This window comes from Mus caroli, unplaced genomic scaffold, assembly GCF_978045245.1.
Source record: "Mus caroli unplaced genomic scaffold, Mus_caroli_1 scaffold_8, whole genome shotgun sequence".
In the NCBI taxonomy this organism is placed as follows: domain Eukaryota; kingdom Metazoa; phylum Chordata; class Mammalia; order Rodentia; family Muridae; genus Mus; species Mus caroli.
This window is the reverse complement of record NW_028227263.1, coordinates 118,705,569-118,721,182: the sequence shown is the minus strand read 5'-3', so window position 1 is coordinate 118,721,182 and position 15,614 is coordinate 118,705,569.

Sequence of the window (15,614 nt, the reverse complement as noted above, 5' to 3'; positions counted from 1 at the left end):
TGAATAATATTTAAATTATTTTTCTTTTTAAAAATATTCATTTTATGGTTAAGTGAGTACCAGGGTGTGTGGGGGGGGGTGTGTGCCATGTGTGTGCAGAAGCTTTTGGAGGTTGAGCAGGCAGGCATCAGATCCCCTGGAGCTGTAGTTACAGGTGATAATGAGCTGCCAGGTGGGTGCTGGTTAATGGGACCTGACCTGGGTCCTCTGTAGAAACAGTAAGTATGCTTATCCCGAGTCACCTATTCAGTCGTTAAATTATTTTTTTTCAAAAACTAGAAAAAATATTATTACTTTAGTCGAGCTGTCTTAATAGAAATAATTGGACTTATTCCCACGCTAATACTTAGCTTCAATTTGACTGATACAGTTAATGCAAGGTAGATTTCTTCCTTAACATAACAGTCCTCTTTAATTTTCTTTTTCTCATTAATTAATTTATTTATTAAATTTACATCCTGATCCCAACCCCTTCCTCCTCTCCTCCCTGTCCCACTCTTGCAAACCCCTCCCCCATTACTTCCTTTCCTTAATTTTGTTTGTGCACAGGAATGAAGTCGTTGCCACCAGAGAGCCCTAGATCCACTGGAGGCAGAGTAACAAGCTTGTGTAGCTGCTGGAGGAAGGGATGCTTCAAAAGCTCTGAACTGCTGAGGTGTTGATACACCCCACCTGTTCACCTGTTTTGAGATCTATCTATAAAACACACTCATACTGTATGTTCCACTTAACTGTGGATTTAAAGCTCAGGCATGTATACGCATCTCTTCTGCTGATCCCCTCCCATAGTAATAACCTCATCATCATGGATGTTTGAAAGAGACATTAAAATGATGGGTTATGGGCTGAAGAGTTGGCTAAGTGCTTAAAACCCTGGTTCAATTCTCAGCACCTACATGGAGGATCACTCAAGCACCAGTACATGTCCTGCACAGACCTACACGAAGGCAAAACACTTATACACATAAGATAAAATAAATATAAAATATTTTAAAATCATGAGTTATTTTTAATACCTTGCTTGCAATTCAATTTTGCAAACTAGGTACAGAAAACTCTGCTCTAGACTATCATGAGTCAAAGTTTTTATAAATGACTTATTTTCACTGAGCTCTGTAATTTGACCCACTAGGCAACTCCAAAGCATAGTATTATAACTTTCATTCCATTGGTGTAATAAAACACTGAACAAAAGAAACATGGGGAATGGGGAGGGCAGGGGTTTATTTGGCTTATAGGTCCATCAGAGGAAACTGAGGCAGGAACTGAAATACAGACCTTGGAGTAATCATGCTTAGTAACTTGATCCCTAGGGCTTGCTCACACTACTCTTTTCATTTCATCTAGAGCTACTTCCCCAAGCTTGACATCACCCTGTGTGGGTGGGGCCCTCTTACAACCCATATTATTAATCAAGAGAATGCCACCACAGATTGGTCTACAGAACAATCTGATGGAGCCATTTTCTTCATTGAGATTTCTTAGACCCAAGTCACTCAAACGTTTATCCAGTTGACAAAAAAAATATGAATAGATAGATTTTATTTTTAACACAAGTAACTAACACTCAGAGTTCTTAAAAGATTTATAGCTTTTCAATTTATAGCCAGGCAGTGGTGATACACACCTATAATCACAGAATTTGGGAGGCAGAAGGCAGGTGGATCTTTGAATTCAAGGACAGCCTGTTTTACAGAGTAAGTTCTAAAAGAGCCAGGACAAGACAACCATTATTTGGGGGTTAAGGGTTAATCAATCACAGTCTTCTGACCAGGGGAGGAGACATGGATCTAGACTCGACATCTCTTTATAGACATTGTCAAAGGCTTCACATTGAGGCACAGTGAAGAGAATCTTCTAGTCACCAGAAATGGCTGTCAAACACACAAGGGATGCAGGCAGAAAATGAAAACTTGCACTTGCACAGCCGAGCCTGTCACTCTGTCATCTCATCAATCCAGGGTATTTTCTCCCAAGACAGAAATGAGTCCTCCTATAATTTTCTGCCTCATACCAACTGTAGTCTTTGGCAGTGTCTTTGCATGGTGCAGACTATGATGCTGATGGACACTGGATGGTGGGAAAACTGCATGAAGCATGGAGCTACACTAAAATCAGAGTTGTAAAAAACCAATTTGATTTTACAAAGAGTGTCATTTCCTGAATTCCTGTACCAATGCTTCTCACTGGAAAACCGACATTATTTAAAATCAGGAGCAACTGAAAAATGTGACAAACGACCACCCATAGTTTTGGAGGCTCTTTCTCTGATAACTATCCTATTCCATTTATCATGATCAAAGTGAGAATCTCTTTTTTGTTTGTTTGGGTTTTTTTAATGAAAATTTGTTTTATTAACATACATTTGTATTACATATTTATACTATGCAACATACTAATTACATCTATATTTAAATGCACACGAACATGTATAGTATTAATTTATCATATCATTATGCAAGACAAATATAGAGATGGTTTTTACCTGTGGCTAGACAATAACATGGATTTTCTTTTCCATAGATTAATGAGAGCATATAGATGATAAATATAGATGGGAAGCAGTTTACATATCATGAGTTAAGTACTTTACACATGTCATTTATTTTATTTTATTTTTTTTAGGTATTTTCTTTATTTACATTTCAAATGCCAGTTGGGGGACTTTTGGGATAGCATTGGAAATGTAAATGAAATAAATACCCAATTAAAAAAAAAAGAAAAAAAAAAGAAGGTACATCCTTTTGTTTTAGGATAAAATGGTCTGTAGATACCCCCCCCACTCCCCTACCCACCCACTCCCACTTCTTGGCCCTTGCGTTACCCTGTATAGAGGCATATAAAGTTTGCAAGACTGAAGTGCCTAGAGTAGGAATCTCTTAAGCATTTACAAGTAGCCTGCTCCTTAAAAGCTAGTATTAAAGTGGCTGAGACTAACAAGGGAAAATTTTTTTGAACCACAACAGCATGCACTTGTGATTGTGAGAATCTGCAGTCCAGCTGTGTACACAGAGAAAGAGTATGGTGCTTTAAAGGGAAAAAAATCTGACTCTAGGACACAATCACAAGAGGGTATAAGATAGTGGATGTCAGGCAATTCTGGTCTTCTAGAATCTCCAGGGAATAAACTGGAGACCACTATGTAACAGATCTTAAAATATGTATTTGAACATATACATATATATAATCATATATATATATATACACACATATACATCAAAGCATAATTGGTGTCATAGTGTTTTACTGCTGTAAACAGATACCATGACTAAGGCAACTCATAAAAGACAACATTTAATTGGGGCTGACTTACAGGTTCTGAGGTTCAGCCCATTATCATCAAGGTTTGGAGCATGGCAGTGTCCAAGAAGACATGGTTCTAGCGGACCTGAGAAGTATACATCTTCATCTGAAGGACATTAGGAGAATTAGCTTCCATATGGTTAGGAGAAGGGAACCATTGTCCACCCTCACAGTGAAACACTTCCTTCAACAAGGCCACAACTACTTCAACAAGGTCACACATCCTAACAGTGCCACTTCTTGGGCTAAGCATATTCAAACCATCCCAATAGGAAATGATCCAAAGCAGCAGAATGACATGTCTGCAGCATGTCACAGGGATAGGCATAGTTTGCTATTCTCTGTCCTTCAAAACCATGAGAGGTTGTGCAATAGAAGGCAACTACCAAGAGTCGAAGAGGAGAGGGGAGGAGAGGAGAGGAGAGGAGAGAAAAAAGAAAAGAGAAAAAAGAAAAGAAAAGAGAAGAGAAGAGAAGAGAAGAGAAGAGAAGAGAAAAAAGAAAAGAAAAGAAAAGAAAAGAAAAGAAAAGAAAAGAAAAGAAAAGAAAAGAAAAGAAAAGAAAAGAAAAGAAAAGAAAAGAAAAGAAAAGAAAAGAAAAGGGCTAAGGTCTTTTGTTGCAGTTGCCTCTTGGGTATTAAAGCCACATAGGGCCATTATTAAACCTTTGCTTGTTTAAGTTCAAGACCAGTTGAAAATCTTGTCCTCAGAGATCAAATGTTCTTTCAGGAAGCTCTAGTTTATTACCCATTCTTCTAGAAGACGTATCTTCTACAAGATACATCTATGTGAGAATTTATCAAAGATCTTGTTGGATCATGATGTTACTTATGAGAATGGAAGAAAATTCTTCTCTATCTTGAGTGTCATCTGTATAGACTGATCCCTGCTCAAAGTCTTCTTAGTAAGGTCCCCATGGAGTCTGTGAATAAGAGGACAAATGATTTCCAAAGCTACTAGATATTTTATAGGGTGTTCCACATTCCTTCAGGATTTAGTTGACCTTGGAGGACTAACCATCTTAATTCCTCTGTCCACAGTAGTATAGGGTTGTAAGTTTTTGAAAAACCAGAACACTTAAATCTCTCTCTCTCTCTCTCTCTCTCTCTCTCTCTCTCTCTCTCTCTCTCTCTCTCTCTCTCTCTCTCTCTCTCATCTTTTTTAAAGGAATTAAGTTAATTTCATATGTATGAATATTTGCTTTCTCATATGTATGAATGTTTGCTTGAAAGCATGTATATGTACTTGCATGGTTGGTACCTACAGTGGTAAGAGGGCATTGAATTCCCTGGAACTGGAACCAGAGATGACTCTGAGCCATCATGTAGGTCCTCTATACTAAACCTGTTTATCAAAAACATAATCAAGCACCCTGACCCTCACAGCACTATCTCTAGTCTTCTCCTGGGTAATATCTGGACAGAGTTGTGGCAAAAGCAAAAAGTTGATTGACTGATTGACTGATTAACATATTGATTGGACAAATATTTTTCCATTATAGCAGCAGTTTTGGAACTTACAAAGAGCAGATTAATAGTTTCAGAGAACTCCATTAATTTCAATGTATTGAACTTTGACCTTAGAATGTTATGATCATAGATACCATATAAACATCTCATCTTTCACATTCAATTTATAAATTACTCAGACCCTAATAGTGTGGTAAGGCTTGCTAGCTTTCTTTCTCATGCTAGGGTAACATTAAGCCATATTTATCTTTATACAAAAATTCTTATTTGTTCAAAATATTTCCATTCTTACCTTTTCAGCATGTTTTTTCTGTGCACTGCTTTCATCTTACTTCCTTCATTTACATGATGAAACAGTAAAATTAGTAAATTAATTTAAGAAGGAAGTATTATAATTTATTAATTTATTTTTCCCTTTGCATACCAATATCAGTCCCCACTCTCCTGCCAGTCCCCCCTCTAACAGCTCATTTCCCAATCCCCTGTTCCCTTATCCTCTGAAAATGGAAACTGCTCCTACTTGGTTATCACATGTGCACACGTACACACACACACACACACACACACACACACACACACAGCACACCAGTCACTGCAGGACAAAGACAAGGCATATCCTTCCTCACTAAGGCCAAACAATACAGCCCAGTTAGGAAATGGGATACACAGGCAGTCAACAAATTCATGGGCTTTCCCTATTCCAGTTGTTGGTGGACCCTCATGAATGCCAATCTGCACATCTGCTACAAATGCAGTGTAGGTCTAGATCCAGTCTATATTTGCTCTTCAGTTGGTGGTTCAAGTCTCTTGGAGCCTCCAAGGATCCAAGTTATTTGATTCTGTTGGTCTTCCTGTGGAGTGTATATCATCTTCATGCCTCTCAATGCTTCGGCAAAATCATCTACAAGACTTACAGAGCTCCATCTAATGTTTGGCTGTGGGTCAGTCTCTACTACATCTGTCTCTATCAACTATAGCATTGAGCCACTTAGAGAACAGTTATGCTAGGTTCCTGTCTGAATATCATTAATACAGTCAGGGATTAGTTCTTTTCCATGATATGGTCTTAATTTGGGGTAGTCATTGGTTGGTCATTCTCTCCTTCATAGCTCTATCTTGGTCATTGCTTATCTTATAGTCAGGACACATTTTAGGTTTAAGGTTTTGTAGGTGGGTTGTAGGTGTATATTATTTCAACCTACTTTAATAAGGGTTCAATGTTCCCTGTAGCCCACCACCTACTAGAGGTAGTAGAAAAAACAGGTTAATAGGATATGGGGGAAGTGGACCTGTTTAGAAATAGTTCTCTGGGGCAATTCTAACCTTCATTGTTCTCAGTTAAGTCACCTAGCAAACAACAAATAAACACCTGCAGTCCTGTCCACTAGGCAGATACCACACATGAACCAGCAGCTGCAGTCCAGTTCACTTACCAGATACCATAGACAAATCAGAAAGATCAGTTCAATCCAGAAGAAACCATGAGGCTTACCAATTGGCCTGAGTCTGAGGAATTGGCAAGAAGCAGCAGGAACATCATGAGAAGTTCTTTGCACATTTGTCTCAATGATGTCACCACAAGTGGAACTCAACAATCCAATATAAAGGTGAGCCAATACATTCATGTTGTCAGTGAAGAGTAGAATAGCAAGGTGGAGCATAGGTAGAGCTGAGCAAACCAATGCTCCAGCTCCCACAGTCTGTGGCATACATTTATATTCCCTCTAAACACTGCACAACCTTTCACATGTCTGATAATAAAACATCCTTTCACCTGTGTCTGCTTCAACAAAACATTCTTTTACATGTCTGCATTAGCAAAATATTTTTCACCTCTGTCTCCTTCAGGAAAACATTCTTTTAAATGTCTGCTTTAGCAAAACATCCTTGCACTTGTGTGCCCCAGCAAAACATTATTGACATAACTAAAAAGAAAGAAGTTTCCACTTCAGTGGGTTGCTATCCTTATCCCTCTACTGTGAGTTCTGCCTGGTTCCTGCAGTGGCCACTTCAGGATCCACATCCCCCACTGCTAGAAGTTTGAGCTAGAGTCACCCTCATAGCCAGGACCTCCCTGCATCTCGAATCTCTGGCTTGTCTTAGAGATACGTATTTTGTCCTGCTGACAGTGTCCTCTCACTTGCAGGAACTTTTAAGTCATAAGGTCCAATTTTTTAGTTACTTTTTTAGCCATTGGTATTCTGCTCAGGATACTGTCTTCTGTACCAATGCATTCAAGGTTATTTTGCACTTTTTGTTCTATTAGACTCACTGTATCTGGTTTTACTTTGAGGTTTTTGATCTACTTGGACTTGAGTTCTGTGCAGGGTGATAAATAAGGATCTGTTTGCATCCTGTTAGACCAGCAATTTGTTGAAGATATTCTCCCTTTCCCATTATATGGTTTTGGCTTCTTTGTCAAAAATCGTGTCCAAAGGTATATGGTTTTATTTCTGGGTCTTTGATTTGATTCTATCGATCAACTTGTCTGTTTCTATACCAATACAATGCAGTTTTTATTACTATTGCTCTGTAGTATAATTTGACATCAAAAAGGTGATATGTCCAGAAGATCTTTTATTGTACAAGTTTGTTTTAGCTATCCTGAGTTTTTTGTTTTTTGCATATGAAGTTGAGTATTGTTCTTTTAAGGTCTGTAAAGAATTGTGTTGGAATTTTGATGGAGATTTTATTGAAGTGATAGACTGCTTTTGATTAAACATTCATTTTCACTATATCAATCCTACCAGTCAATGAGCATGAGATATCTTTTCATCACCTTCAATTTCTTTCTTTAGAGACTTGAAGTTCTTGTCATACGGGTCTTTCACTTGCTTGGTTAGCACTACAAGATACTTTACATTATTTGTAGCAATTGTAAAGGGTGTTGCTTTCCTAATTTCTTTCTCAGCTTATTTATTGTTAGTATAAATGAAGGCAACTGATATTTTTTAAATTAATTTTGTATCCAGTCACTTTGCTGAAGGTGTTTATCAGTTGTAGGAGTTCTCTGGTAAATTTTGGGCTCCCTTACATATACTATCATATCATCTCTGGATAGTAATGCCTTGAATTCTTCCTTTCCAAATTGTATCCCCTTGATCTCCTTTAGTTGTCTTATTAGTCTAGCTAGGACTTCAAGTACTATATTGAAGAGATAGGGAGAGACTTGTGAACTTTGTCTTGTCCCTGGTTTTAATGGAATTGATATATTTTTCTGTCCATTTAGTTTGATGTTAGCTAGTGCTTGCTGTATATTACCTTTACTAGGTTTAGATATGTATGTTGTATCTCTGATCTTTCCAAGAATTTAACATGAAAGGGTAGTATATTCTGTCAAAAGCTTTTCAGCATCTACTGAGATGATCATGTGGATCATTTCTTTTCAGTTTGTTTATGTTTGTTTGAACCATCCCCACATCCATGGGATGAAGCCTACTTGATCATAATGGATGGTGTCTTCAGTGTGTTCTTGGATACAGTTTGCAATAGATAATTTGGCTGAGTATTTTTACAATGTTCTTTAGAGAAATTGGCCTGAGTTCTCTCTTTATTGAGTCTTTGTGTGAGTTAGGTACCTGGTGATAGGCTCATAGAATTAGTTGGGAATGTTCCTTCTGCTTATGTTTTATACCATAGTTTGAGGAATATTAGAATTATCTCTTCTTTGAAATTTTGATACTATTCTGTGCTAAAAACCCTCTGGCTCTGAGGTTTTTTTGTTTGGAAGACTTTTAATGACTGTTTCTATTTCCTTGGGGGTTACAGGAATTTTTAGAAAATTTACTTGATCCTGATTTAACTTTGGTAAATAGTATCAGTCTAGAAAATCAAACATTTTACTTAGGTTTTCCAATTTAGTGCAGTGCAGGATTTTGAAGCAAGACCTAATGATACTTTGAATTTTCTCAGTATCAGCTTTTATATGTACCTTTTCGCTTCTTAATCTGTTAATTGGGTGCTGTCTCTGCCTTATAGGTAGTTTGGCTAAGATTTTGTCTTTCTTGTTGATTTTATCAAAGAACCCGCTCTTGGTTTTGTGGATTCTTTTTTTGTTCTCTTTGTTTCTAATTGATTGATTTCATCTCTGTGTTTGATTATTTTCTGCCACCTATGCCTCTTGGATGTCTTTGCTACTTTTTTTTCTAGAGCTTTCAGGTGTATTTTAAATAGTCACTATGAAAACTGTCCAATTTCTAGCAACTTAACAGCACACCTGAAAACCCTATAACAGAAACAATATCCGAATTAACAAAATCAGAAATGAAAAGGAAGACATGACAATAGAAAATAAACAAACCCAAAATAAAATTATTAGGTCTTACTTCAAAAGGCTGTACTCCACAAAACTGGAAAATCTGAATACATGACTTTAAAGACAGATACCACATACCAAAGTTAAAATTAGGAAAACTATCTAAACATTCCCATAACACATAAGGAAATAGAAGAAGTCATTAAGAATTTCTCAACAACCTTTATTCCTGCAGAGACTGAAGGAATGGTTGAACAGTGTCCAGCCCATTTTGAAATCCATCCCAGGTGTAGACACCAATCCCTCACTTTAGTAATGATGTTATGTTGTACTTGCAAATAAGAGTCTATCATAGCAGTCCTCTAAGAGTCTCTAATCAGTAACTGACTGAGATAGATGCAGATACCCACAGAAAAATACTGAACAGAGACTGTGAACCCTGTTGAAGATTTAGGAGAAGGATTGAAGGCACTCACGGAGATTGCTACCTCACAGGAAGATCAACAATGTCAACAAACCTGGACCCCTCTGAGCTCCTGGAGACTTAGTCACCAACCAAAGGGTATACATGGGCTGGGTCAAGGCACACTAACAAATATGTAGAAGAGAGCTGTCTTTCCTCACTTGGATGGGGTAAGCCTAATCCTGTAAATGCTTGTTTATCATGGTGAGGGGATTCCCAGTGAGTGCCCCACATCTCAAGAGGAGACGGGAAGGGGGACTGAGGAAAGGGACTCAGTGAAGGAGGTGCAAAGCATTTGGAATATAAAAAGAATGAATGAAGATGAAACAAAGAAAGAAAGAAAGAAAGAAAGAAAGAAAGAAAGAAAGAAAGAAAGAAAGAAAGAAAGAAAGAAAGAAAGAAAGAAAGAAAGAAAGAAAGAGGGGAGGGGAGGGGAGGGGAGGGGAGGGGAGAGAAGAAGAGAAATGTGGGTAATTTTGCTTTTGGGCCATTTATGTTCAGAACTGAGACATCCTCTTGGTGGATATTTTCTTTGATCAGTATGAAGTGCCCTTCTCTATCTCTTTTGATTAACTTTGGTTGAAAGTCCACTTTTTTAGATATTGGAATGGCTATTCCACCTTGATTCTTTGATCCATTTGCTAGGAAAACATCTTTCCAGCCATTTACTCTGAAGTATTTTCTATCTTTGTCATGTTCATTGCATGGAGCATAATGATGGATTCTGTTTGCATATCTACTGTGTCTTTTTATTTGGGAATTGAGTCCATTGAAGATATTAATGACCAATAATTGTTAGTTACTGTAATATTGGTGGTAGTGGTGGTGTGTGTGTATGTGTGTATTATGATTAGCTTCCTTTGGATTTGATATTTGACGCTGTGGAATTATCTGTGTCTTGTTTTTTCTTAGTAGTTACCCCACTTGCATTGGAGTTTTCCTTCTAGTATCTTATATAGCTGGATTAGTAGAAAGATATTCTTTAAATTTGATTTTGTCATGGAATACCTTGTTTTCTCTGTCTATGTTTATTGAAAGTTTTGATGTGTATAAAAGTCTGGGATGGCTTCTGTGATCTCTCAGATACTGTAAGACATCTCCACTAACCATTCTGGCTTTTATAGTCTTTGTTGAGAACACTGGTGTAATTCTAATAAATCTGCCTTTACATGTTACTTGGCCTTTTCTCTTGCTGCTTTTAATATTCTTTCTTTGTTCTGTATAATTAGTGTTTTGATTATTATGTGACAGGAAGATTTGCCCTTTTGGCCCACTCTACTTGATGTTCTGTGTGTTTCTTGCATGTGTATAGGCATTTCTTTCTTTAGGTTAAGGAAGTTTTCTTCTATTGCTTTGTTAAAGATATTTTCTGGGCCTTTGTGGTCCAAGTCTTCTGTGTCTTCTATTCCTATTAGTCTTAGGCTGGTCTTTCATAATGTCCCAATTTTCCTTGGTGTTTTATGTTAGAAACTTTTTAGTATTAGGTTTTCTTTGACCAACATATCAATCTCTTTTATGGTATCGTCTACTCATGAGATTCTCTCTTCCATCCTTTGTTTTCTGTCGATGATGCTTGTGTCTGTAGTTCCTATTCTCTTTCCTAGGTTTGACATCTCCAAAACTGCCCCAAGAGATTTCAAATGTCAAGACTGTGCTTTTTTTATTTCTTCTGTTTCCATCTTGATGTCTTGAACAGTTTCATTTATTTATTTCACCAATTTGATATTATTTTCCTGTATTTATATCTATTCACTTCTTCTTTAAAAGCTTCTATTTGTTACATTGTATTTTCCTGTTTTTCTTTAAGGTGTTTATACACTTTCTCTCTAAAGTCCTCTATCAGCTTCTTGAGATTAGACTTCAGGTCATTTTCTTGAAATTCAGGTGTGTTAGGATAGTCAGGATAGCTGGTGTGATGGTTTGTATATCCTTGGACCAGGGAGTGGCACCATCTGAAGGTGTGGCCTTGTTGGAATAGGTGTGACCTGGTTGGAATGGGTGTGTCACTGTGGGTGTGGGTATAATATCCTCACCCTAGTTGCCTGGAAGTCAGTCTTCCACTAGCAGCCTTTGGATGAAGACATAGAACTCTCAGCTCCTCCTGTGCCATGCCTGCCTGGATACTGCCATGCTCCCACCTTGATGATAATGAACTGAACCTCTGAACCTGTAAGCCAGCCCCAATTAAATGTTGTTTTTTTATAAGACTTGCCTTGGTCATAGTGTCTGTTCACAGCAGTAAAACCCTAACTAATACAGAAGTTGGTACCAGGAGTGGGGTATTGCTGTGATAGGCCTGACCATGCTTTTATTTGAAAGAATGTGGATTTTGGGACTTTGGATTTGGAAAGCAGTGGAATGCTTTAAATGGGGCTTAATGGGTCATCCTAGTAGGAATATGGAAGACTTTGTTGCTGGGAGTAATTTGAACTGTGTTGACCTGGCCCAAGAGATTTCAAAGGAGAAGAATTTCAGAATGTGGTATAAAGACTGGTTTTGTGGTATTTTGGTGAAGAATGTGGCTACTTTTTGCCCTTGTCTGAAAAGTTTGCCTGAGGCTAAGGTAAAGAGACTTGGATTAATTGCATTGACAAAAGAAGTTTCAAAAAAGCCCAGCAGAGACTTTGTTCTCTGGTTCAGTCTTATGAAGAAAAGTTTGAACAAGCATAGCAAGCTTAGAAAGGAAAAATATAAAATATATGGTTTGAGTATTAAAGGAGTACCAGGAAGTGAAATGGAGCAAAATCTTGTGTTCTAGGAGATAAAGATTAAGGGAGTGGGACCTTGAGGCAAGATCCTACCCAGCTAAATTAGATCCAGGCATGGTGGTACACACCTTTAATCCCATGAGACAAGCATGCTGATCTCTACATTCAAGGTCAATGAGCAAGAACCTGGATAGCCAAGCTTAGGCAGTGAAGGATTTAGAAAACATAAAGCTAGTGATAATGTAATAATACAAGGGGATCATGTTCTAGTTCCTGTAAGCAGCAGAACTCGACAGCTTCAGCCATGTGCCTCTGGTCTAGAGTTAAGAATGGAAGGAACTACTGGGAAATTTGATGCTGGTTAGCTGGAGCTAAGGAATTAGCGGTGATTAAGAAGAGACCAGCATCTTTGAGGTGAAATCTTCTGGAAATTGTTTTCTGGGATCACAAAGAAGCTGTGTTCCAGAGATACCCAAGATACTCATGCTGCGGCTGGACTTGGTAATGTGTAAGAGTCACTCAGGTGGTACTGCTTGTGAAGGAATGAAGGGATCATGGAGAGAAGCTGAGGCTTAGCACTGTGAGAGGCCAGGGAAGCCCATTGGAGAAGGTGAAGCCTCAGCTGTAGTTGATGGCCCAGGATTGAAGGGGTCATGCAAAGGATTTGAGGCTTGGCACCCTGAAGAGAGCCTATGAGAGGCTATTGGTGAAGCCTAGTTGGAGTGGAACACCCCAGTGTGTTGAAGATGTCAGTACCATGGGATGATCACCAAGAACAGCAGCCGTAATGGAGTGGATCAACCTGAGCATAGAGTGCTACAGAGGACAGAGATGGAGAAGTGATGCCAGCCCTTAGGAGGAGTCCAAAAGATCAAGTGGAATCCCAGACACTGAAAGAAGAAGCTGTAACATTGAAATTGCCTTGGAGACTCAAAGATGTTAAAGAAGCCAGAGCCGGAGGCAGAGGCAGGCAGATTTCTGAGTTCGAGGCCAGCCTGGTCTACAGAGTGAGTTCCAAGACAGCCAGGGCTACACAGAGAAACCCTGTCTTGGAAAAACCAAAAAAAAAAAAAAAAAAGATGCCAGAGCCATGGGATACATGCTGAGGAAAGCTTCTAACAGGGAGTGGAACCAGCCCAGGAGGAAGCAGTTTGTTGCAGTCAAAAAAGATGAAAAAGGAGTGGAGATCTGAAGACCACTTTGACATCAGCCATGGAGATGCAGAGTTTGGAGTTTGCCCAGCTGGTTTCCTGCCTTGCTTTGGTGATTACAGTTAATTAAGTTGAATGAATCTCAGAAGAGACCTTGAACTTTGGACTTTTAACATTGTTGCAACTGCTATAGACTATGAGGACTTTGAAAGTTGCACTAAATGCATTTTGCATTATGCTATGTTTAAGTATGGCCCCCATAGACTCATGTTTTTGAACAAATCTATGGGGACCAGGGAGTGGAATGTGATGGTTTGTATATCCTTGGACCAGGGAGTGGCACCATCTGAAGGTGTGGCCTTGTTGGAATAGGTGTGACCTGGTTGGAATGGGTGTGTCACTGTGGGTGTGGGTATAATATCCTCACCCTAGTTGCCTGGAAGTCAGTCTTCCACTAGCAGCCTTTGGATGAAGACATAGAACTCTCAGCTCCTCCTGCACCATGCCTGCCTGGATACTGCCATGCTCCCACCTTGATGATAATGAACTGAACCTCTGAACCTGTAAGCCAGCCCCAATTAAATGTTGTTTTTTTATAAGACTTGCCTTGGTCATAGTGTCTGTTCACAGCAGTAAAACCCTAACTAATACAGCTGGATTCTGGTGCTGCTATATTGTACTGTCTTTTGTTGATTGTGTTTTTATGTTAGTCTTTACACATCTGGTTATCCTTAGCACTGGCAAATCTGGTAGTCCCTGATGGGAGTTTAGATCTGGGGTTTTAGATAGAGTTGGTAGTCCCTGTTGTCAGCTTGATTCCGGGGATGCAGCTAGAGCTGGCATTCCCTGAAGGCTGCAGGCCTCTGTTTGTCCTGGGCAGAACAGGCCTCCAGAGATGTAGGTGAATTGTGGCATGAAGTAAAGAATGGACAGGGTAGAACATGCTGCTGCTGGTTTTTCCCAGAGAAGGTAGGTGTCTCATCTAGTGGTCTCTAATGGCTGCAGATTTTGAGGCTTGTGGTTAAAGGTGTCGAACCAGAAGAAGGAGCACAAGAGATCAGGGCAGACCTCACTGCTAGTAAGTTTGCTGGAGACACAGCAGGCAGGGGACTCACAAATTTTAATATTAGCTGTACACCTGGCATCATGTAATAAATTAGTTTGACCCGAATACATAGAATGAAACAATGAAGATTTGACTGTTCCCTAGCCAATTCCATAACAACACAACTCTGTCAACGTGGGTTTCTGTCTTGTACAGTCTAGGAAACACTCTCATTTCCTGGCTTTTGGTTTCCATTGAGTGTAAATCATGAGGGGACAGAAGCAGCAAAAAAAAAAAAAAAAGCTAAATATCATCAAATTGAAGCTTACAACATCCAACAAAAAAAGAAAAGAATAAGAAAAACCCAATAAAACTGTCATTTTAAGGCAATGGCTGAGGATTTTAGACACATGATCCAATTAATCCTCCAGATGGATGAGCTGTTTCTGAACAGTTCCATTAACTGTTTCTGAAGTAGACACCAGTGTATCTTGTGATAAAAAATAGCCCCCCCTGTGATGGAATCAATTTTCCCCTCAGCTGTTCTTAAGTGCATAATTCCTTTACTACTGGCCTGTTTTTCTGCTGTTCACATGGCTGGTTCTCACAGAGTCTTTTAGAGAAGTCATCAGATTGGAGTGCAGAGATATTTCATTAGGCTGAACAAAAAATTCTATCAAGGGGCTGGCGAGATGGCTCAGTGGTTAAGAGTGCCGACTGCTCTTCCAAAGGTTCCGGGTTCAGATCCCAGCAACCACATGGTGGCTCGCAACCATCCGTAACGAAATCTGATGCCCTCTTCTGGAGTATCTGAGGACAGCTACAGTGTACTTACATATAATAAATAAATAAATCTTAAAAAAAAAAATTCTATCAAGACTCTTACCAATGATCTCATCTGACACCACCATGTTTCACTATGAGAATTTCATGGGAACACTCTCGATTTATGCTAATTAGAAAACAAAGTTTAACATTTGTAATTCTTACTTAATGCAGTTGTCATTCATAGTTTAGGACCTACCAGAATTAAATTCTATGAACTAAGCAATTTTGTATGTATTAATCAAGAACATAATGACACATATCTTAAGAAAATATGTAACTTGTATATAAGTACAAAAAAGAAATACATATGCCCAGAAATCTAGCAATTAGTGCTACTGGATAGAAAGCCTTTCTAGCCCATAACTAGGCTATACAGCATGATGCCTGCCTCTTT